This window comes from Misgurnus anguillicaudatus, chromosome 6, assembly GCF_027580225.2.
Source record: "Misgurnus anguillicaudatus chromosome 6, ASM2758022v2, whole genome shotgun sequence".
Classification (NCBI taxonomy): Eukaryota; Metazoa; Chordata; class Actinopteri; order Cypriniformes; family Cobitidae; genus Misgurnus; species Misgurnus anguillicaudatus.
In genome coordinates, this window is record NC_073342.2 from 6,035,882 (window position 1) to 6,060,829 (window position 24,948).

The 24,948-nt window shown below is 36.7% G+C and overlaps 1 protein-coding gene across 2 annotated transcripts in view; it reads left to right on the top strand.

The window, feature by feature from the left end:
* mafb (MAF bZIP transcription factor b) overlaps positions 1 to 24,948 on the top strand; it is a 96,831-nt gene that overhangs the window by 56,534 nt on the left and 15,349 nt on the right. Inside the window, exon 3 of one of the 2 annotated variants that reach the window (XM_055191873.2) lies at positions 7,074 to 7,155. The exons of the other annotated variant lie outside the window; for it this stretch is intronic. The gene's annotated coding sequence lies outside the window, so the exon portion shown is untranslated. Of the gene's footprint in view, positions 1 to 7,073; positions 7,156 to 24,948 lie in introns of those variants that run through there. 2 annotated transcript variants of the gene reach the window in all.

Consider the following 24,948-nt stretch of genomic DNA (forward strand, 5'->3'; position numbering starts at 1 on the left):
TTCAGCAAGAAAAAAAAAATAACTTCTCATCTTGCACTAGCCGTGTGATGAACCACCGCAACCTCACGTAATGCGTCATCACGTGGAAAGGTCACGCATGACTACCGCCCAGTGTTTTCAATGTGGAGAAAGAGGACCATTCCGAGGTTGTTGCATGTGGATTGATATTTAAATAATGTCTTTGTGTCGGTTTATTATTTCACATATGTATCACATATGTATCACGTTTCACATATGTAACGCATGAACTTTGGACGTCATTGCACATTACGTGAGGTCGCACTGTCACATCATCGACTGTAAAAGTACATATTTTACATTTTTCTTGATGAAAGTGACCATCGTTTTGTTAGATAAGCCCCCTATGTCTCATTTGGGATTGTTTAAATCGCTTTGAAGCTGCGTTAAAACAGCAATTTTAAACTGCATTAAAACTGTTGAGGTCCAATAAAGTCAATTAAATTGAAAAAAATTCTGGAATGTTTTCCTCAAAAAACGTAATTTCTTCTCAACTGAACAAAGAAAGACATCAACTTTTTGGATGCCATGAGGGTGAGTAAATTATCGGGATTTTTTTAAGAAAGTTGAGTAATTCTTTAATAAATTGCACTACACTGCAAAAAGTTGGATTTACTTAAAAAAAATGCTTCAATTGGTAAAACCTTAAATTTAAGAAGTTGAAGAAGCTTAAATTTTTTTGGTGTTACCAACTGAAATCATTTGTTTTATTATTTTTTTAACATGAACATTTTCATTTAAAGTGAGAAATTTTAAGTCGGATAAACATAAAGTGAGAAAATTTATGTTGGATAAACTTAAAGTGAGAAAATTTAAGTTGAAAAAACTTAAAGTGAGAAAATTTAAGTCGGATAAACTTAAAGTGAGAAAATTTAAGTCGGATAACCTTAAAGTGAGAAAATGTATGTCGGAAAAACTTAAAGTGAGAAAATTTAAGTTGAAAAAACTTAAAGTGAGAAAATTTAAGTCGGATAAACTTAAAGTGAGAAAATTTAAGTCGGATAAACTTAAAGTGAGAAAATTTAAGTCAGATAAACTTAAAGTGAGAAAATTTAAGTCGGATAAACTTAAAGTGAGAAAATTTAAGTCGGATAACCTTAAAGTGAGAAAATGTATGTCGGAAAAACTTAAAGTGAGAAAATTTAAGTTGAAAAAACTTAAAGTGAGAAAATTTAAGTCGGATAAACTTAAAGTGAGAAAATGTATGTCGGATAACCTTAAAGTGAGAAAATGTATGTCGGATAACCTTAAAGTGAGAAAATGTATGTCGGAAAAACTTAAAGTGAGAAAATTTAAGTCGGATAAACTTAAAGTGAGAAAATTTAAGTCGGATAACCTTAAAGTGAGAAAATGTATGTTGGAAAAACTTAAAGTGAGAAAATTTAAGTTGAAAAAACTTAAAGTAAGAAAATTTAAGTCGGATAAACTTAAAGTGAGAAAATGTATGTCGGATAACCTTAAAGTGAGAAAATGTATGTCGGATAAACTTAAAGTGAGAAAATGTATGTCGGAAAAACTTAAAGTGAGAAAATTTAAGTTGGAAAAACTTAAAGTGAGAAAATTTAAGTTGAAAAAACTTAAAGTAAGAAAATTTAAGTCGGATAAACTTAAAGTGAGAAAATGTATGTCGGATAAACTTAAAGTGAGAAAATGTATGTCGGATAAACTTAAAGTGAGAAAATTTAAGTTGAAAAAACTTAAAGGGGCGGTTTCCCGGACAGTGATTAGCTTAATCCAGGACTAGGCCTCAGTTTAATTAGAAAATATAACTAGTTTTAACAGACATGCCTTACTGAAAACATTGCTTGTGTGCATTTTGGGGCGAAACAAAGGTCACTGATGTATTTTAAGATATGTAAGTTCAAGTTATTTTCAGTTTGGACAGCTCTTAAAAATGTTTTAGTCTAGGACTAGTCTAATCCCTGTCCAGGAAACCGCCCCAAAGTGAAAAACTTTTTTTAAGTAGTACCAGTAGATCCAACTTTCACTTTTTAAACTCTACCAAAAGTTTTGAAACACTCATGATCTTAAACATAAATTATGTTCTAATTGATGAAATTACTTTTCTTGACGAAAATATAATTGTGCAAAAATATGACTTTCTTTCATTTTAAAACAATATTTTTACTTATAAAATAAATAACTTACCCAAATAATGAAGAAAAAGCAGTCAATAAGAACTCAATAAGCTGCTTGATAAAATACCACAAATAAAATTTAGCGAATTTTACTTTATTTGGGATACTTTCAGTCGCAACATAATCGCCACCAATTGCATTTGTGTTATGCCATAGTTTTGATGAGAGTATACTAATATTCATAAAATATGTAAAAATATAAATAAAGTGCTTTAAACTTTTAAAAATAAATGTAGACTGAATTTTTAAATATCTCTCAGCATTAAATAAAATAACTAACATTAAATAAATAATTAACACATGAATGAATCTTTATTGTCTTTGTATTCACAAAGTAGTACAAAACAACGACGTGAGGCATTTGTTTCACTGCACTATGCGTTGCACAAGAAGATGTCCTTTCAGAATGAAGCATAATGTTGCTCACAAGTTTTTACATTGAGAGCCCACACATCTTTAAACGGCATCTAGGCAGCAGAGATGAATCCAGCACCCCTGAAACCCTCCTCAGGCCCCTCAGATAGAGGAAAGAACAGGACTAACAGGTGCTCTGCGTCTGTTGCTTTGTTCCTCTGTATTATTTAATAGCAGTCAGTGGGGAGATCGTGTACTTTTAATATTTAATCATATATCTCTCCAGTGATATGACTATCTGTGATCCCTCTGCGCCCACTCAGCCGTGCCGTCCACATTCTCTCCCTGCCTCTCTCTCTCTCTCTCTCTCTTCCTCTACCGATCTCTTTCTCCGTCTCGCTGTCTCTCTCTCCGTTTCCCACCTCTAATTCTCAGCGTGTTTCCGCTGGTCGACTCGTGTTACCGGCTGTTTCCTCGTATTCGTTGAAGCATCAGGATCGCCATCCACCCTGAGAGCTCACACACACACGCTCTCAATGCAGGAGTCAGTGTTAACAGTGTGTGTGTGCGTCACAGATTTATTAGATGTGGTGAATTGAGGTGTATGTGTGTGTAGAGAGAGCATGCGAGGACATTAAACCTAACTGCAAAATGTACAAGTTTTTTTGCATATTGTGAAAGATTTCTTTTGTGCAAGGGCAAAGCATGCGATGGCAGATTCACTGGCTTTGGGATGAACACCAATGTTTTAACAGTAGTCCTGCAGTGTCTTGCGTTCTGTAAGAAAAAAATTTGTTTATTTTTTCAGTATATGGAGTTGGGTTTGTGCAAAACGGTTTTATAACGAAACCCACGATGTAAAACAGCTAGTCAACTCTTCAATCGTGATGAAATGTCTTAGATAGTACATTGTAGAGTCTGACATAAAAGAAGCTTGATGTTGCCCACTGGCTTGGCTTTTACCCAAGATCCCGCTGGGCTCATATCGTACAATCTGACAAGCAACAATCGTAAAGGACAAAAAAAAATCGCAGTGTGCACCCAGCTTAAAGAAAGCCGTATAGACACGAGGGCCTGTAAATATTACAGACAGCATCTCTCTGCTGGCTTGTAAAAGCGCATATGAACACATTCAGACACACACACACACGCGTTGTATAATATCATCTGGTGGGATATAGCACGTGAACAGGGAAAGAAACTGATCATTTGTGTTATAACTCTTTATTAGCTGTGAAAGTTTGTCAGGGGGCATTTTGTACGCATACATCTTGATGAAGGTCAGTGGTATTATGGACAATCTCAAAAGGTCACCAAATACCTGCGTATGAATATTCAGGCGGCACGATTTATCAATATTTGCAAACAAAGTATCATTTTGCCAGCAAGATAGATTAAAAGGATTTTAACATGATACTATACAGTTCTCTAGTACGATCAAATGACTTTTTAAAGTAAATGCAAACTATGTATAACAAAGTTAACATGTGAGCTAAAGCAAACGAGTTCCTTAGATGGCAGATAGATCTTCCTAACGTCAGGAGCGAAAGCAGATCGTACAAAAATGTGCAAATGAATACAAATAAGTCACTTTATAAAATACAAACAAATTGCCATTAGATGTACACAGTAGCTGATGAACATGAGTTTACATACACAATCTCATGTCATGGCAATTTGTATGTATTATACAAAGTGATTAATTCGTATTCATTTGTACCACACTTTTGTACGATCTGCTTTTGCTCTTTATGTTTATAAAAACTTGCTTAAATGTGTCAATTTATCTTATCTAGTCCTGGCTTTAGCTAAACCTTGTCTGTGAAACCGGGCCTACATTTAATAAATGCCAAGTTCGAGTGATGACATTTATTCATAAAGTTCACTCTCTGTCTAACATAAGGACATTTTTTCACACATTTCTCTCTGAAGTTTTTCTGCTTATTGAATATAAATGTATATCTATTTTATTACCAGCTCGCTGGTTTAAAGTATGTTAGAAATCACAGATCTAACACTCTTGCTGGTAACAACCACCCAAGATTTCATCATAGCTGAGAGGTTTAGAGCAACATCCTGACTTCTTGTAATAAATATTATGATCAGTGTATTTTATTATTACTGTGAACACATGCAAATAATAGTTGTTCTAAATGTGACCGATACTAAGAAAAATGCTAATAAATAAATAAAAGGTTACACTTCATTTTACAATATCTTTGTTTTAAAGTTACAATGAAATTGAAATGAAAAAAAAATTCTCAAAAGATCTCAATGGACAAATTCAAATCCAGCCCTGCCTTATTTCATTCCAGAAGCCGTTTCATTCGGATATACGCCACCACGGGGAAAATAAGGCAATCGCTACTTCCGTTTCATGGCAACTTTAAGTGAAATGATACATTTAAATAATAAAGATTAACAACATGTGCTCAACCTGATCTCATGAGAATACGTGTATTTTTACGTTAAAGTGTGGTTGTATCACTCATTTACTTACGTTTGAACACAATGAAACGTATAATATCAATGTGTTGTCAGGACTAATACGTTAATTATTTATGTATTAACAGCTTTGCAGACGTACAGATTTGTACGTATTCCTATTCATAAATATTAAAAACGCGGGCACTGGCGTTTCTTACTCATATTAATGAATGTCTTCAGTCAAATTTTCTGACTTATTGATTTAAGACAGTTTACTCATTTATCTATTGAAATGTTCATACACAATATTAAAGACTACACTCTAAAACCTTAAAATGATAACATTTCTATGATCATTTAACCATTTTGTAATATTTAGTTTGTTTGCCATGACACACAAAAGCGTTTTCTCCTATACAGTCTTATATGCCAAAATAATTACACCGAAACACAACATAAATTCACAATATATGTTAATTGTATTCATTCGCTGTAATCTACGTTGTTAAAATTCATACGATTGCGGGGAACAGATCCAAATTCAGCCCTTTATCCAGCGATCCTGATATTAGTTCTCATCAGTGACCGTAAACGTCAAATCTTGTGTTCGTTGTGAATTCAAATATTGCCTCTCAAGAAGCTTTACTGCACAATAGCTGTGTCTGAATCCGCTCCCTATCCACTATAGTGCACTATATCGGGTGTCGGACATTTTGTAGTGGGGTCCAAAACCTGAGTGAACAACTTCAATTGTGTTGTTCACTACATTCATTCACTACTTTTTACCCACAATGCATTCTGATTTTGAGGGTACATTTCGATGTACACTCGTTCACTCGTATTTTCCATGATGCAAAGGGAGACGAATGTGTAACTTGAATCAGCTGAAGGATACTGACAGTAAACACCAAACATTTGCGACTCTACCATCTTACAGTCAATGTACTTTTGAAATTTGAAATTGAGGTTCAGTTGAGGAATTAAAATCCGATCATGCATTCCGTTATCCTCGACATACGGAGCGCGCGGTTCATGGCTGCGTAGCAACGGGTGACGCGACCCACGCCACGGAGTTTTAACGCGCTGTTAGAGGCGACATGTGAATGAACACTTGAACGTTTAAATCATAAATTAAACGAATATAAAACAAAGTGAATGAAAATCTTTCTGCGGGCCAGATTATGTTATATTTTTAAAAGGTGACGCGGGCCGCAGAGAGGGGGAGGGCGGGCCGCAAATATATATATATATATATATATGTATGTATGTATATATGTATATATATATATATATATATGTGTGTATATATATGTGTATGTATATATATATATATATATATATATATATATATATATATATATATATATATATATATATATATATATATATATATATCAACACTTATATCACATATATCGCCAGCACATATGTTTGTCTGTTTGATGGTTTGTCATCCTTGATTATATACAAAAAAATGCATTTGTTTAATGTTTTAATTGCATAACATAAAGTATGAGGTAAAAATGTGGTAAACAGAGGCTTGTATTTGAAGTTGCAGGTTTGTTTTATCATATGAGGATGATCTTGCAAAAACACACATACAAGCTGAGGCCCAGATGTGTTTATCTTAAGAGTGTTTGAGGTTTATCTGTTTAGCTAAGTGTGTGTGCGGGGTGAAAACACTTTCGTTCTTTTGATGCAAACGCCCTTATATCTCCCTAGACATTATTAACACTGAGACGAGAATATACATATTTAGTTCCGCATCTTTCCCATAAATCATTTTATTGAATGTAGATCAGTTCGAAGAAGAAAAGTTAATTGTGCAAAATTGTTTATCTAAAATCAGACAATTAACTAAAGTAAAATGAGGCCTATTTATCCTGGAAATGAGTTTAATTATATCAATACTCACATTAATTATCTGCTCAGTGTAGCTGTATGGTCAAGTACATTATTGGCTCTCGAACAGACCGGCTTGTACAATAAACAATAAAGCTTCATAAATTAATATGCTTAGCAGCTATAAATAGTGTTTACGTTAGATGCATGCGTATGAAAGACTGTAGCATGTGTAATTACTGTATCGTACATGCAGTTAATCCTATACAACCCTTACCACTGTCTATCTGTCAGGCTCACGGGTGTGCCGTATTTTATGGTGCCATGGAGGAATTCTGGGGGATGTTTCGGGATGCGACACTGATCATGTGACGTACTGCAATGTGGGACTATCTAACAATAATTGCTTTTTGTTCATAGACTTGTTTTAATGAAAATTGTATCATTGTTTTATCATTTCAAACATGTATAACTTTTTTTGATAAACGCAAAAATGAAAATTCTGTCATTATTTACTCACCCTCATGTCAACAATTTTGGATGAACTATCCCTTTACTTTATTCAAATTATGTAAACATTTGTCATATGGATTACAAAACACGCAAGAACCGAAAGTATGTGATTTTATTGTGGTCAAACCTCACACAATGCGTCTTCATGCAGCAATTTGAAATCAACATCTTTTCGTTCCTCTTTGATTTATGTGGTGGACCGAGGAGGTATCAAATAACATTACCAAGCGTTTTCGCTGAACATTTTGTCCAGTGCAACTTACCTTGAGTAACCTTACAAAACATATGAAGGATGTTTCTCAATGGCACAAGCTCATTATCAACCTTTAAAGGCTAACAAGAGGTTTAAACGACAACTTTTCAGTTACTCATCCGGGCTTCCTGGACACGGCTTACCCTAGTCCTAGACTAAAATGCATGTTTGAGTTGCCTTGATTTAAAATCACCTTGCATTGATATAATACAAATCAGTAAGGTTTGTTTGTATAAAGTACTTAAATGTGTTAATATAACTAAGGCCTAGTCCTAGATTAATCTAAACCGTGTCCGGGAAACGTTTTCTTCTCAGTAACTTGAGATTAGTTCGCTGTCACAGTTATCATGATCTTTTCATCACCTGTGACTAGAATCGGCCCCTGATCTCTGCAAGCATCTTTCGTTGTGATTGGTCACATGAGACAGGAAGTAATGGCCGTGTCATACTAGCGGGAAGAGCAGTGACTGATGGCTCTTCATTAACAATACTTTTGAGATCAGTGGTGTAGTGCAGGGTATACACAGGTATACCCACTTTTTTATGCAATGCCATGGGGTATACCCACTTCTTAATATTAATGAATAATATTAATTTCACAATAATACTTATGCTGAGAAGTCAAGCAGAAGAAGTTAGGTGACAATACTGGCCCATTTTAAAGTGTAAATATGCTAAATATGCAAGACGATATATGCAGTGTCCTCCAATGGGCCAGCTAACCAGAACATTGTGATTGGCCTGAATACTACTCAGAGATTCTAAGTCAGAAGTGGGCGGGATTATTCGTGTTCAACTGTTGCCTACAATCTGTGTGTTTGTTGTAGTCCAAGAAAAGAGATTTAAGTTGGAGGCGATAACTTAAAGGAATATTCAATTTTCTCAAAAGAAAAATCCAGACAACATACTCACCACCATGTCATCCAAAATGTTGATGTCTTTCTTTGTTCAGTCGAGAAGAAATTATGTTTTTTGAGGAAAACATTGCAGGATTTTTCTCATTTTAATGGACTTTAATAGAGCCCAACATTTAATACTTAACTCAACACTTAACAGTTTTTTTCAACGGAGATTCAAATTACTATAAACGATCCCAAACGAGGCACAAGGGTCTTATCTAGCGAAACGATTGTCATTTTTGACAATAAAAATAACAAATATACACTTTTAAACCACAACTTCTCTTCTAGATCCCGTCCTGAAAGCGTCAGCGTGACCCCACGCAATACGTCATGACGTCAAGAGGTCACAGAGGACGAACGCGAAACTCCGCCCCAGTGTTTACAAGTGTGGAGAAAGAGGACCGTTCCTACGTTGTTGTATGTCAACTGATACTAATTAATGTCTTTGTGTCAGTTTATTGTTTAAAATGGTGCGCAAATGTGCGTTTTATTTATGTAACACGTGACCTCCCTACGTCACCACGCATTTACGTTAGGTCGCACTGGACCGGACCTAGACGAAAAGTTGTGGTTTAAAAGTGTATATTTGTTATTTTTATTGTCAAAAATGACAATCGTTTCACTAGATAAGACCCTTATGCCTCGTTTGGGATCGTTTATAGTCCTTTGAAACTCCGTTGAAAGTGTTGAGTTAAGTATTAAGTGGTGGTGTCCATTAAAGTCCATTAAAATGAGAAAAATCCTGCAATGTTTTCCTCAAAAAACATAATTTCTTCTGGACTGAACAAAGAAAGACATCAACATTTTGGATGACATGGTGGTGAGTAAATTATTTGGATTTTTCTTTTAAGAAAATGGACTATTCCTTTAAGTCATCGTTTACTAGATTTGTACCTTAGTACTGTTAACATGTACTAACACACACTTACACACCAAAGGATGTGTCAAATTGTGAATCGGAAAATACATTTTCAACAATGTAAATTTGAGGGACAGGAGGTCAGCTAGAAGTACAGCAGCGCCTTAAGTGTAAACAACCTGATCCACAAATTTCCGTGGGATAGTCACGGAATTTTTTACCCATTTTTCCATGGCATTCTTACGTATCTCGGCATTTTTCTGTGGCCCTACCATGGACTTTCTTTTCCGTGGCATTCTCACGGATTGTTTACTCAACTGTTTTATACTATTTTCTTAACATTGTCGCTTTGGTTTAGGGTTAGATTAACATAAAATGACATCCCTACCCAAACCCAACTCTAAATGTGGGTTCACACCAGGCGCGAGTTCAGCGATTTGCGCGAGTAGATTACATACACAGTCAATGCAAAGACGCGATCAGACGCGTTATCGTGTGGGGCGATGCAAATGACGCAATATGGACGGCGTGTTTGCTGCGAAAACACACGCTATTCGCCTCAAACGCGTCTTCACCCAAGATGAAAATATTCAATTTGAGCGAAAAATTTGCAAGACATGAAGTTAAATTCCACGAGTTATCTAGAGGGAGTAACGCGATGCCACTCATTTGGTGTGTACGTAGCATAACCCTGACGGCAGGCGACAATTGTTTAAAGTTTAGAAAATATAAAAAATACATCAGAAAAAAATAATATAAACCAATACTTACAGTGACATTCTAACGCAAACACCAAATCTAACCCTAAACCGAAGCGGCAATGGTTTGAAAATAGGATAAAAGCAGTTGAGTAACCAATCCGTGAGAATGCCACGGAAAAGAAAGTCCGTGGCAGGGCTACGGAAAAATGCGGAGATCAATGAGAATGCCACGGAAAAATGAGCAAAAAATTCTGTGACTATCCCACGGAACTTTGCGAGATCATGTTGGTGTAAACCACAGTCACGTAAAGTAATGCAAAATTACACAGCATACAATGGCGTGACATAACAACACAGCATGTATAGGTCTACACATGGACATCTATCTATCCGACTCCGCCCCGATCAGACAGAAACACAGCAGTTACGATACAGAAACGGACGTGATTGATTAAATAGCGTGTTCGCAAAACGTGGTACAGAAAGATTTGAATAGATTGTCCTGTATTGTTTCCATCAATTGCTTATCTTCCTACTGAAGCCCTATCAGCGTGATGAAAGGCGTCAGTCTCTGGAAAACTTGAGTGGAATTTATGAGATACTGTTACGACAAGTGACGGTCACATTTCTACAGACAACATCAATCATAAAGTTAGTCACTGTCATTGGGACTTTCCTTATTATTTACGTGATTAAACAAACTACTGAAGAAGTAAAAACTGGAGTGATTCATTTGATAATATTTCTGAGAATATGGATGTACGTACAATGTATCTGTAGGTCTGAAATGCTGTGGTATTATTGTACATAAACCACAGTAACTAATACCATGGTATTTTAAAGTAATATACCTCATTTGTTTATTAAAGTAAACAAACCTTCAAATGTTAAATGTATGGCCAATGGTATTACCACAGTATCTTTCAGTAAGGGATGTCATATGTAACCACTTCGGAAAGTCAAATCCCAATAGGTCTAAGCAGATGACAGTGAAATGAAGCGTTATACGTTTATAGTTTGTGAGCTGGCATTCGGTCAGCGGTGGCTCATTTGTGATCAGTGTGTGATATCACAGTAATCAGTTAATCCAGCCACATATGATCACATTATCTGCGGTGAGGGCACACAGGCCTATGTCTTCCTACAGGAACGACGGCCGTGGCCGTTAATAGCTTTTTAAATGTCACCGAATGTCATGGAATGATGAAACGAGAATCGGTTATCCCAGGTCGAAGTGATCATCTGCCCTGTTCGCGTTCCTTCGCTCGTGTTTCCTCTTCCTGTCTCTCTCTCGGCCTCACTGAAGGACTCCAGCACGCGGCCGCGGCAACTTTCACCGACGCTGATGTCAGCATGATTTATATAGCAAACACACACACACGCACGCAACAATAGAGAAGAGAAGTGGGTGGGAGTTTGTACACTATACTGTAGTACACTAACATTGTGTGTGTATGAGAGTGATTTATTGTTTTCGTTCGCTTCTGTATATCTGTACTGATTTTCACAGTTTTTACATTTACTATTATTTTCTTTTTACATTGTTCTAACTTCTTTTTATGACTTCCTTTACTTTTTTTTCTCTTTCCTTTCCGACCCATCACGTCTCCTTTCCACTTCCCTTCCTTTTCTTTCCTTTAACGGCTCAGAACAAATTCAGTATTCATAACCTTTTCCTCAAGCATGTCTCTCCGAGTCCTTCAGCAAAGCGGCTACTCATAATTCTGTGATTTTGCAATCTATAATTTATAATATTATTCATAACTCTTTATATTCACACGTAAGGCATAAAAAAGTGATGAATCCCTGAGCATGTAATTATGATCTAACACGTAAAACGAGAGAAAGAGGATAATCCAGACTTTTTAGTCTTATATTCATACAATTATGCTTTTATAATCCAGATTAAATATGAGTGACCAATGACCATACTATGTGGTACTGTGAATGATTCTCATTTAATAACTTTGTATTAAACTAAACAATGCAGTTCATATTTTACACACTGTTGTCGAATCGACATCTACTTTTATGTTACTTTAACTGAACAAATTAAGTTAAACAATATCAACTTGTTCAACATGTAATGTTTTAACTTCATTCTGCATATATTTATTTATTTATTTATTTTTATTTTTTTTTTTTACAGTGCAGGTATCCATCTAAATCAGGGATGCATAACAATTAATCACGATTAATCTATAACAGAATAAAAGTGTGTGTGTGTGTATGAACTGTGTATATACCTTTGTATAGATGAATGCACACACATGCATGTATATATTTAAGAAATTTTTATTTGTGTATATACTAGTGCTGGGCATAGATTAATCTCATACAAAATAAAAGAATTTTTTTGCATAACATATGAGTTTGTGCTGTGTATAATTATTATGTAAACAGTATATAAATGCACACACATTCATGTATGTATTTAAGAAACATTTATACATGTATATATATTTATTTATTTATATTTTTATATATTATATATAAATAAAAAACAATATATAAATAAAACATTTCTTATATATATATGTATGTGTGTGTGTTTAAATATACATAATATTTACACACAGCACAAACTCATTATGCAAAAAATTACTTTTATTTTGTATGAGATTAATCTAGATTAATCTATGCCCAGCCCTAGCATATACATATATAATCTATATTTTATATAAATATAATACTTAATGTATAAATATATTTTTTTTTCTTAAAATTATACATGCAAGTGTGCATATTTATATATACATAATTATTATACACAGTTCGCACACACACACATATATGATGTAGGGCTAAACAAAAACTAAAATTCTGTTTCATGTGCTCACGTGAAACTTTTATGTGCTCACGTGAAACTTTCATGTGCTCACACGAAACCTTCATGTGCAGATTTTTTTTAAAGTTTAGTTTCGCGTGCTCACGTGAAACTTTCGTGCGCGCATGTGAAAGTGAAAGTTTCACCTGCGCATGCGAAAGTTTTCATGTGTGCACGCGAAAGTTTCAAGTGCGCACGCAATAGTTTCATGTGAGCACGCAATAATTTCATGTGCACTTGCGAAACAAAACTTTAAAAAAATACAGAGTTTACCCTGGACAATTGATCCATACGGTATTGAGGTAACAGGGAGTGATGTCATCTATCATAGCACTAACACATACAGACACAAACATTCACACTGTCACTCACATATGCAGACAATTTAACATCTCAGATTTTACCTGATCAGCATATAACCCGACTGTGGCCATTAATATAATAACAATTAATATACTTCATAATTATTGGATACAAAATACCTTCAAAAGATATGGGTATAGGAAGGCAAATATGATCAGAAAATAAATATGGGACTGATCCTAGATCAAAATTGTTTTAGGCTAGTTAAGAAATATGAGCTGGGACAGAACTTAGGGCGTGATCAAAAGATATTCATAGATCTTTTGTAAAGTATTTCATGTCTTTTTCCTAGACATACTGTACAGTACTGTGCAAAAGTCTTATGCCAACATGTTACCATTTGTTTTGTTGTTTTGCAATTGCATAGTAATCATATATAAATATTTCTCAGTCTCTTTATTAGAATACAACCAGAAAATACAGGAAATGTGTATGTAGTACAGTATAAAAATATAAGCTGATGTGTCAAGTATTTAGGGTAAACTCGGGCAATAGCAGGCAGTTGCAGGATCTCTTCAACCTAAATTTAATTAAATCCTAATTTCTATTTCTTATCAAATGACTTCAGTCTCCTTAAAAAAGCTCAAGATGTGTTTCGTGCCTAGAAAGGTTGCACTTAATACTGACTGATGCTTGAAGAAGACATTAAGTCCTGAAAATTGTTTTATTTTTTAATTTTTGTGTACATATTTCTTGTATTTTCTGTTTGTATCTTAAAAAAGAGTGAAAAATAAATATGGATTGACATTAAAACTTTGCTAACAGTAATTTTAGCATAGACTTTTGCACAGTACTGTACATGGCAGGATGGGGTTGACTTAGATGCAGAATTCGACTGAACAACTATTATAAAAACATAACGACAGTAATAAAAATAAAGGGTGTGAATAAAAAATAAATAATGTACTATTCTGTAAATGTAATATTCTGTGTTGTGGCCTAAACGTCAATTATGCTAAATAGCTTATTTAGGGTAGAACTAAATTAAAACCAAACTGCAAATATACAGAAATTCTCTTTAAATAGGCAACACGATTTCTTATGTATGGAGTTGGAATTAAATACAATTTAATCAAATAAATAAATAAATTGCACTTCTCTGATGACAAAACTTTCTGTAAACCCGCAATGAATCTAAATGATTAAAAAAATCAATAAGCTCTGAGATTCAAAGAATGCTACCTAAACGTACTTCCATTAAAGTACAGTATATTACCATTAGCTGCTTTTCGACACAAATGACCGTGAAGAATGTGTTTGCAGTAGCAGGTGTTCGTCTGTTGAACTTCCACATGTTTAACACTGACACGCACGCACACACATTTTAATAGGCTCTTTTTTATTTGAGCCACAGGGAAGATCCGGGGTCATGGGCATGCTGCTGACCATGACTGCCATTATACAACCCAGCTAATGCTCATGCTAATTACTGAAGATGATTTAATTAATAATTCAACGATACCTGCCGCTTATCAGCCAATCACGTATATGTCTGTATTAAACTGCTTTAATGATGTTAAAATCTATGGCACCTTCATCGACCTAATTTAACAAATGTTTAAATGATGTCATATACACTGGGCACATTTAAAATGTTATTGAATGACTCAATCTGCATTTAAGGGATAGTTTACCAAAAAAAAAAAAAAAAAAACATTTACTCACCCTCATGTTGTTTTAAATCTGTATAAGTTGCTTTATGCTGTTGAACATAAAAGAAGATATTCTGATAAATGACGGCAGCAACTTCCAAGTTTTTTTTTACTATGGAAGTCAATAAGTACCGTCAACTGTGTGGCCATTATAATTTATCAAAATATCTTCTGTTCATTATATTGTATGTATAAAATTCTCACATTCACCAGACTGTGACATTTTTTTTTGGAAGTATACGCTTACATTAGTTATGTCAGCTGGTCTGGACAGTCTTGGCAAAATCTCTCTCTCTCTCTCTCTCTCTCTCTCTCTCTCTCTTCCTGGTTCAATCAATCTGCTGAAATCAAACCCATCGGGTCACCTTTATCATTCAGGGCATGTGTGTGTGAGAGAAACATGAAACTAAAGTCGCCACCATGAAATGCTCGGCTATATTTAGCTCATCCATACGTTAACACATTTGCAAAAAATGCAGAGTTTTCACACTGTGTGAAATTTTGCTGATGTGCCATCAGTCAGAAGTCGATATCATTGTTAGTTTCCGTATCCAGTCATCAAAAAACCCAGTGCTTCATAAAATACAGTTCATAACTCAAAAGAGAGAGCAAAATTATATAGAGTGCATTATTGCAAAGCATTTTAATGCTGCTAGCGCCAATATTTCCACCACACAAAGTTTCTCCACAAACGGGAAATACTTTTCACATAAACAACATTATACTGTATACATAATACAGTGCTAAAGCCTGCGATGGACTGGGCACCTGTCCGGAATCTTTTCCTGTCTTCCGTCCGAACCCTGGGATCGGATTAGCTCCAGCACTCTTTGTGGCCTTACATACGATAAGCTGGATGGGATGAATGGATGTTCAAAACAATAAAAAGAATGACTTTTTTATGGTCACAGCAGACGCATGTAATCACACACAAATGTTTAGCCTCAGTCCCACTAAAAAGCATCCATTCTGGAAACAGCCGAGCTCCTTATATTAATCTCAGGGATGCAGAATATAGAAAAGCTCTATTTTAAGTTAAAAGCCAGGTTACTTTAATCAAATGCAATAAATGCAAACTCAAGCATACGCCAATTTTGATATTTGACCATATGAAATGCGTCTCTGCTTTCCAAAGAGTCTGAAAGCATTCCAGCATTTTAAGAGCGAGGTGGTCGGCCAATATTCATTTTAGCTAGTGACTGCACATTAGCAAATTCATCTGAGAAATATATAACAGATCCAAGAGTAATGATGATGACTAATCTATAACATCATAAATCCAGCATTGTCAACCTGTCCCTTTTTCATAAGGGAGATTAAATTATTGTTGTGTCGAGGTGAGGTAATTTATTAAAAAGTGCCATTATGCTTATTTACAAGCCAAGTTCTGGTCTTATGCCAGTAATACCATTAACTGCACTGTTGAGACCCATTATGCAATAAAATACACAATAGTAATTGTAAGATAACAAAGGCAGAGATTTTTTTTTTTCATTTTTTCTGAATGATTATTATGTTTGCAAGGGTTATTATGTTCTTTCAAAGCGCTATAAATCCTACGGCGGTGTAAATCACAGAGCTCGGTGGGCTTGCTGAGTACGGTAACTTTCTACGATCATTATGCGCATTGTGTCCACCTGTTTTCTTTGTGGTACGTTTATAGCGTGCCTCTGTCGTCCAATTCTGCGCCGAATCCGGTCACTCCCGACTGTCCCAACGACCCGTGCGCTACTCCAGATAATCGCTCTTTGTGTTGTCTGCCAAATGTCAATACAATGCAAACAGGACAACACTAAAAATGTTCCCCAGCTTAGCAATCAAGCTCGCTGTGGTCGTACTCCACTCTGTTTGATGTGATAATTAAAAACGAAAGCCAAATATTGATGTGGAGATTAGCTCGAGTCATATTTGCCCAGGGATTATGGGGAATTAGATTATCTCATGTAGAAGATCTCCCCATCGAAAACACCCTCGCCTTTGATAAACCCACCACTGTTTAATGATTTTTGTTTGTATTGTACAATTGCTCCTATTAAGCCTTTATTTTCAAAAATGCATTTATTTTTCTTTTTTAGAATGCGTACGAACATTGTAATGGCAATTGATTTGCTTCAACTGAGCTCAAATTCAAACATTCAACAAAACCTTCATGATAACTCGATGCCACACATGCAAGGCAATGCGGTACTGTGCTGTAATATACTGAACTGTACTGTAGTGTACTGTAAACCACAAATATTCTGCAGCAAGCCACCATTATTGTCAAAGTGCGTTCGTGTTTGTGAGCTTGATCATGCCGCAGTATGTGACGATCACGGTGCTGATCAGATGCATGAACAACATGCACATTGTTCCCGTGGGTAGATGTGTCGAGATCCAAGGGTCCCTCGGAGGGATTTGGGCCCTTAAACGCCACTTTCACTCAGGCTAGAGGGAGCGAGCGAGAGTGTGTGGATGGAAATGCAGCTGGAAGACACCATTAGGAGGAACTGGGCGGCATTTGAATAAATCGAGTCATTAGGTAGCCGTTTGTGTGAGTTCCGCCACCACCTGACAATCCTGTCGTGTACATTCTTGTTTTTTCACTCGTCTCCTGTACGAGAGTGGAGCAGATTGGCTCGTTTGCATTTCTCGGCATAACAGACGCTCGGAAAGACCCCCACCTCCCCCATCTCTCTTTCTTTCTCTCTGTCCCTCCTGCAGTTCGATAGAGCCACGCAAACCTGTTTCCTGAAACGTTTGCCTTCTGGAGAGACAGATTCATCTCTCCACGCCTGCCTGTTCCTCCGTCTTTTATTTTTCATTTTTTATTTATCACATATGGTTCAGAAATTCATCAGCATATGGATCCTATTGTTTGTTGCCCAGGCAAACCTACTGTTATAGACAATAGCTGATGAGTTTGTTTGAACCTTGCGAGATCCGTCGCGGCTGTTACGGTTTGCTCGCCGAGCATATCGTTCGCGGCGCATTGACGGAGCGCATTCTGTATGTTTGGAACACAACTCGCAAAAACGCTGATGTCCACTGTTTGCATCTACATTAATATAAGTGCGGCATCAACAGAATTATCATACGACTTATTAATGGAATATGTTCTGGATGAATTATACATCAAAAGCCTGGGGGTGGGGTGGAAATGACCAGCGGGCTAAGGATGGAGAGAAGTTAAATATGTAGCATAGGTGGATGCATCATTCATGGACTTCATTAAATATGTAGTGATTAAAGTCAACATAAAAGTCTACACTGTTTACTTTACTGATACTCGTCTTATCTTGGTCTCATTGTAAAAGATCAGTGCTTGATGTACAAACTTTGTCAAACTTTAATCTGGTTAGTTATAGACCCACTTTTCTTCTGACATAAAATCACATCCCACAATTTTGTTACCTGTTTCTACATCAGCCGACATAATAATAATAAAAGTTACGAAACTACATTACGGGCAGATACACTATAGACATTACAGTATTACTGGCAGCTATTTGCCAAGCAAAGCATTCTCGGAAACAAAATCTGAATGGAAAAAAACAGAAAATGTTTGCATGAGACTGTTATTTATAATTTTATTTTGTAAAGATAATGACTTGTTAATGTTTAATGTTCATTTACCTTTGAACAAACTGTTGCCAGTAAATAACATCAATTTAAATCTACAGTAAGTTACCATCAAACAGCTGCGTAACTACAGCAATTTTTTACAGTTTGTATACCGCAGCCAGTTACAGTAAATAACTTACAACAATTTATTGCCCTTTATATGGACAAGAGATGTATGTATGTAAAAATAAAGATAAATGATTCGTGGTCATACATGATTTGCTAATCTACGGTAAGTTACTGTCAAACAGCTGTGTAACTACAGCAATTTTTTACAGTTTGTATACCGCAGCTAGTTACAGTAAATAATTGACAACTTTTTTTACCCTTATGTACAAGAGATGGATGTAAAAATAAAGATAAATGATTCATGGTCATACACGATTTGCTAATCTACGATAGGTTACCGTCAAACAGCTGCATAACTACAGCATTTTTTTACAGTTTGTTTACTGCTGCTAGTTACAGTAGATAATTAACAACTATTTTTTTGCCCTTATGTACAAGAGATGTAAGGATGTAAATATAAAGATAAATGATTAGTGGTCATACACGATTTGCTAATCTACGGTAAGTTACCGTCAAACAGCTGCATAACTACAGCAATTTTTTACAGTTTGTATACCGCAGCCAGTTACAGTAGATAACTTACAATCATTTATTGCCCTTTATATGGACACGAGATGTAGGGATGTAAAATTAAAGATAAATGATTCGTGGTCATACACGATTTGCTAATCTACGGTAAGTTACTGTCAAACAGCTGCATAAGTACAGCATTTTTTTACAGTTTGTATACCGCAGCTAGTTACCATACATAATTTACAACAATTTATTGCCCTTTATATGTACAAGAGATGTAGGGATGTAAAAATAAAGATAAATGATTCGTGGTCATACACGATTTGCTAATCTACGGTAAGAGATGACTCCAGAAACGTATCCTGTCACAGTTGTTTTTGTTTTTTTAGACGCTGTAAATTGCTGTTGTCAGTAAAGCTAATTCTTTAGTTTCATTCTTGTTAAGTCTTGTTTGGGTTGTTTTTTTATTATTTAAGAGCTCCCGCTGAGGGGCTTTAGCACTTCAAAGGCGAGTTTGCTGAGCATGGTGTACGCCTCAGGACCGAATACAAACATGGGGAGTATTTAATGCTCGTATTCACCGACATCATTAAATGATACACAAAACAGCAAAGGACCCATGCAGCACATTCATTCTTGTCCAGTTTAAACAAGCGGTAGTTTAATTCTTTAATTTAGTTGTTCGCTTGTGTAACGCATATATCAGAGAGTTGTAAGAGTTGGGCCGCAGCTGTGAGTGTGTGGGAAAGTGTTCACGTTCATGTTGTACAGTCTTGGTTTTTTATCGCAGGTGTGTGTGTGTGTGCGAGTGACCTTGGAGTGGCAGTGCTTAAACAGTGTGTCAGCGAGTGTGTTGAAGCGTGTCTGTGCCGATTATGAATGTTTCATTACTGCCACCTCAGCCTTTAGCTGTGAGCTTTCCACTAAAGCACATTGACAAATCCTCTTTCTTCTCTCTCTCTCTCTCTCTCTCTTTCTCTCTCACCAATGGCCGTCTGCTTCCACTCTCCGCACTTGCTCTGTACTCTCAATTTCTGGTACTCTCGATTTTCCTTTCCACCGTTTTTTTCTCGTGGCTCTTTCCCTGATGAATCTCCAGACAGGAGGGAATAATTGTTCTTGTGGGCGAGCGCTCGTTTTTCTCTCTGTTTGAAAGGCGTGACAGGTATGACGGCTCCTCTCATCTCTCCGCCCTCGCTTTCTCCCTTCCGCACAAAGAGCGAACAAAATAAGTCAAGGTTTACAAGGTCAACTCGTCTGGTGCTAAGCAGAGGTTTCTCACTGGCAGTATTTCGACCGAAACGTCAAGAGACAGCCGAGATAAATTTGGGAAAATGTCCCGGCACAGGCAGCCGTACTTTACTCAGATTTCCGCGGCATGAAATTATTCTCGAAATGAATAAGGGAGCTTGTTATCTTATTGTCTTATAATAGCAGGCAAGTGAGAGCGCACTTCATCATGTACTGCCCTGTCGGGTGGGTAAAAGTATGTCACAAACTTTCACACACACAAAAAAAAAAGGTTACGGCAGATTATTATCTCCTTTTTGTGTTGAAAGTCTCCCCACATTTTTAACTCAAACAGAAAGTTGTTGCAATAGACTTTCATTATTCTCTGAGACTGTTGCTGAAGTTACCAAAGAAGCCATATTCAAAGCAGGCATGCACTTTGGAAATGTAGTAGTTTTAAAGAAACAGTTCACACAACATTTAAAGTCGCAATGAAATTGAAATGAAAAACTATATATATATATATATATATATATATATCAAAACGATCTCTCTTCACTTCCGGTCATAAGTATGGCAGGTGGGCGGGGTCCGAGAGAAGATCGCAGGGATTAGCAATTAGCAACACGACCCAACTTCAAACGATCCAATCAGATCTTGATGAAAAAATTCAAATCCAGCCCTGCCTTATTTCATTTCAGAAGCCGCTTCATTCGGTTATACGTCACCACGGGGAAAATAAGGCAATCGCTACTTCCGTTTCATGGCGACTTTAAGTTATATGAGTTGGATATTTTTTATGCAATAAATAAAAATCCAAGTCTTCTGAAGCCGTATTATACATTTTGAGTCTGAAATCTAAAGGGCCCATTTTATAGGGCCCATATTATGCTAAATCCACTTTTACAAACACTTTTTTGTGAACACAACAACACACTGCACATTTTTAATCCCTATTAAACCAGAGCAGTCTCATTGGAAATGCTAATTTGATTCTTTTGTTAATGTGATGTCACACTAACAAAGCCACGCCCACAGCCACTGTCAGACAGGTTAATTTTATCCCAAAGGTTTTCTAATTGTGTTTGTTAGCACATTGTAGCACCAATGCGGCTAAATATACTATTGTTCCAGACTGTATTCACAGGACTAAATCTATTTTTAACCGAAAGCAGTAGCTCATTTGCGTTTAAAAGTACATACATGAAAACAACACTTTTTTGCTCCCACCGTGGGGTATTTTCAGCTGAAACTTTACAAACACATTCAAGGCACACCTGAGACTTATATTACAATGGACATTATATTATCCCTTTAAATAGCTGATCTCTGAAAACCTAAAAATCCAACCCATTCTCACTCCCCAGGCGTCACAATCTGAAGCTGTAATTTTATGTAACAAAAAGTCGTTCTAACCCCAACCCCAAGCGACAATGGTAAAAAATTTGGAACAAAAATTGAGAAGTTACCGTCCAGAAGCGGCATGATCCTGCCGATCGTCGCATACATTGACGTCGCATACGTTGACGTCGCATAACATGACGGCATCACCTTCCGGGATGCCCTTTCGTCTATATCCGACGCTGAGGGATTAGCATCAAGTTTGAAGCAACGAAGTTCCCATTTCGTCGATATAGTGACGCATAGGGGCACCCTTCGCGTCTTCATACTGACGCTGAAGGCGTTTGAACATGCTTCAGATTTTGACGCCTTAGGAAGTGAGAATGTGTACACAATACAGCAGGGGTAGGGAAAGTCGGTCTTGGAGTGTGGATGTCCTGCAGATTTTAGGTCCAAGCCTGATAAAAACCTTTGTCTACCTGTAGTTTTCAGGTGACTCTTTAGACCTTGATTGGCTTGTTCAGGTCTGCTTGATTAGAGCTGGAGCTAAACTCTGCAGGACATCGGCACTCCAGGACCGACGTTGCCTACCCCTGCAATACAGTCAAGACGCATTGCACCAGGTTTAATGTCAGTAAAATCAAACATCATACGTTTTTATGATTGATTGAAATAAACAACAAATACCGTTATGCATCTAACCACCATGTTTAATTGTTCACAAACATGCATACATTTCGAGAGCAACGACTGAAGCAAACTTTTAAGGGAATTGTCCTTTCAAATGCAGGCTTGATCATAACAAAAAACTTTACTATTTGATCACACACACTTTTAACATAAAAAGTCACAGATACAAAAATATATTTAGTTACATTATACAGATGTTTCTTCTCTGGACAAGGCCTCTAAAGAAATGTATGATCTAGTCATAAAGATATCTAAGAGTCAGCTACTGGATTTCATAAAACTAACATTGACTTTATAACAGCTCTTAATAAATATTGACCTACATTTTAATCACATGCTAATCTTGAGCGCTGGAGAGGTGACAGTTTATGGATAGCCACGGATCATAAATTTTCCCGGTCGCATCTCTCTATCGAGTGTATCCGTTCCTCCGAGAGATGAGCAATTGATCATATTCATTAAAAATATCTACACGCTTTGGCATTTCACAGCCCACTAAGCCTGTGCAAGTTTCAGAATAGGCTGTGATTATTCCCTTACAGCCGATATTAATTTCAATGGAATAATAAAGGAAATATTACTTGGATTAAATGATTCAAGGATTACACATTTTTTTGTGTATTGTTGCGTGGACCCAAATGCTCCCCTGCGGCCCCCTAAGGTTTGTAGTCTAGAAAGTCTGAAAAAGTGTAGGGGATTAACAAACTTTGTACAAATCTGCAAAACACTTGTTTCAGAGGTTTTGGGGTGAATCTGCTAATATGACGATGTTTATCATGAAAATATCCATTCTAATGCATATGAAAAGGTGTCTTCACCTGGGTCTGTTTGTGTTTAAGGGTCCCATAGCCTTTAAAACCCCAGCTCTAGACAATGTACTGCATAAGCACATTTGATTATGTAGTTAACTACTCTGTTCAACGCGCATCCCATTCGCATGGCATAAATAGGTTACGAAAATTGTTTCCTAAACATTAAAACTGCAGTAATCATATTCTTTTTATATTTTTAGCAGCATTTATTCTCCATATTCAACAATAAGTGGTTCTCTAGCCAGCTGTCTCAAAGCTCTGCTGCGCTATTAAAATCGTGTTTCACCGCAACCCAGGCGTTTCCAGACCCTGCATCCGCGCCGCCGCTGAGTATTGTTTAAAGCCATGGGGTATTGTGGAATAGAATGAGGTCGACCAATCTTTTCAAAACTAATTATAATGTTTAAAAACTAAACACCAGAAGCAATATTGGGCCAATAAAACGGAATTAAAAGCTCATTTCTGCGGGGTAATTGCACCACACAGCGCTGATATTAAACACCTGGCATGTGGTACGGCTTTTTCCAGTACGTCTGAGCAATTCGCAGATGTGCCGCCCGTCCCGCAGCGGGACAAGACGTGCCGGAATGGTCGGAATTCGAGCGAACTCAGAGGTGAGGCCCGCAGACCGTCAGCTGGAATGATGGCTTTGTGACGGGACGTGATGTCATAACAACTTTCATCCTCTATCTAAACAGGCGGAGGGAACGGAAGAGTGATGCACACTGAGTGTGTCATTGTAAATGGGGGTAGATTAAACGGATACATTGTGAAAGGCTTTCGGTTACAGCCGGGGCTGTACATACAGGAAGTGATACAGACATATAGTGGGGGTCAATGGAAGATCCGTTTACCTCTGAAAGTCACCTTTTGTCTTGCATCACTACGACGGCGTGTCCTAGACAGGAACATATAATGCATATCAGCATATTAGTAACACTGTCCTTTATATTACGGCTTTTACGACGGATGTCTGGGTATATTTAAGTTCTCAGTGCATGTATACATATCTCCAATCTGCAACTAAACAGCCATGTGAGGCTTCAAAGCGGAAAGAGCAATGTACAAAAGTACAGGTGTTTTTTCACATATTTTACAAGGTACTGGCAAAACACTTTTACTACAATACCATATCCAAAATGGTAATGTTTGTTAGTGCTACAGAATATCAAGATGATTTAAGCTACTAGTTGAAATAGAGCTGTATTGTGCACCGAAGTGAGTTAGTGTGTATAAATTGTTGTTTCCAAGATCAAGGCCGGCCTTTGAAAAACGGCCCACTGTCTCACGCCCGGCGAGCTGAAAGAAAAAGCATCGATTAACTATCAAATGATTCCAATACAATGATCAATAAGGCTCCGTAGAAGAAACGAGAAAAACATCAACTCATGAATCTTCCCATGCCTCGCGCACAAAAGCCGTCTCGGCCGGACACGCAGGGTCGTAGAGGCGGATGAGAACCGTTTATATCTCACACAGTCTAAAAGTTTAAAAGGGTCTTCGTGATCCCTGAGTATATGTTTGGTTAACCTACACTTACCTGACCCTGCTTTAGCTCGACTCCATTTCGAATATTACTGACCCAGATGCTTTTGAAGACCTGACTGTGGGCTTCAAAAAAAAGGATGCCACAAATCTTCCACGTTTCAAACGAATAGTACGCTGACTTTTTTCTTTAATCTGACGTGTCTTCCTTTGAAGCACTGTTTTGGAGGCATTTTCTACCTTTAAACCCAGGTAAAAGGAGTACACTAAAATACACATAGAGGTACATTTTGCACTTTTGTACTTAATATACAAACATTTGTCTTTAATAGTCCATAAGATAAACTTAATAACAT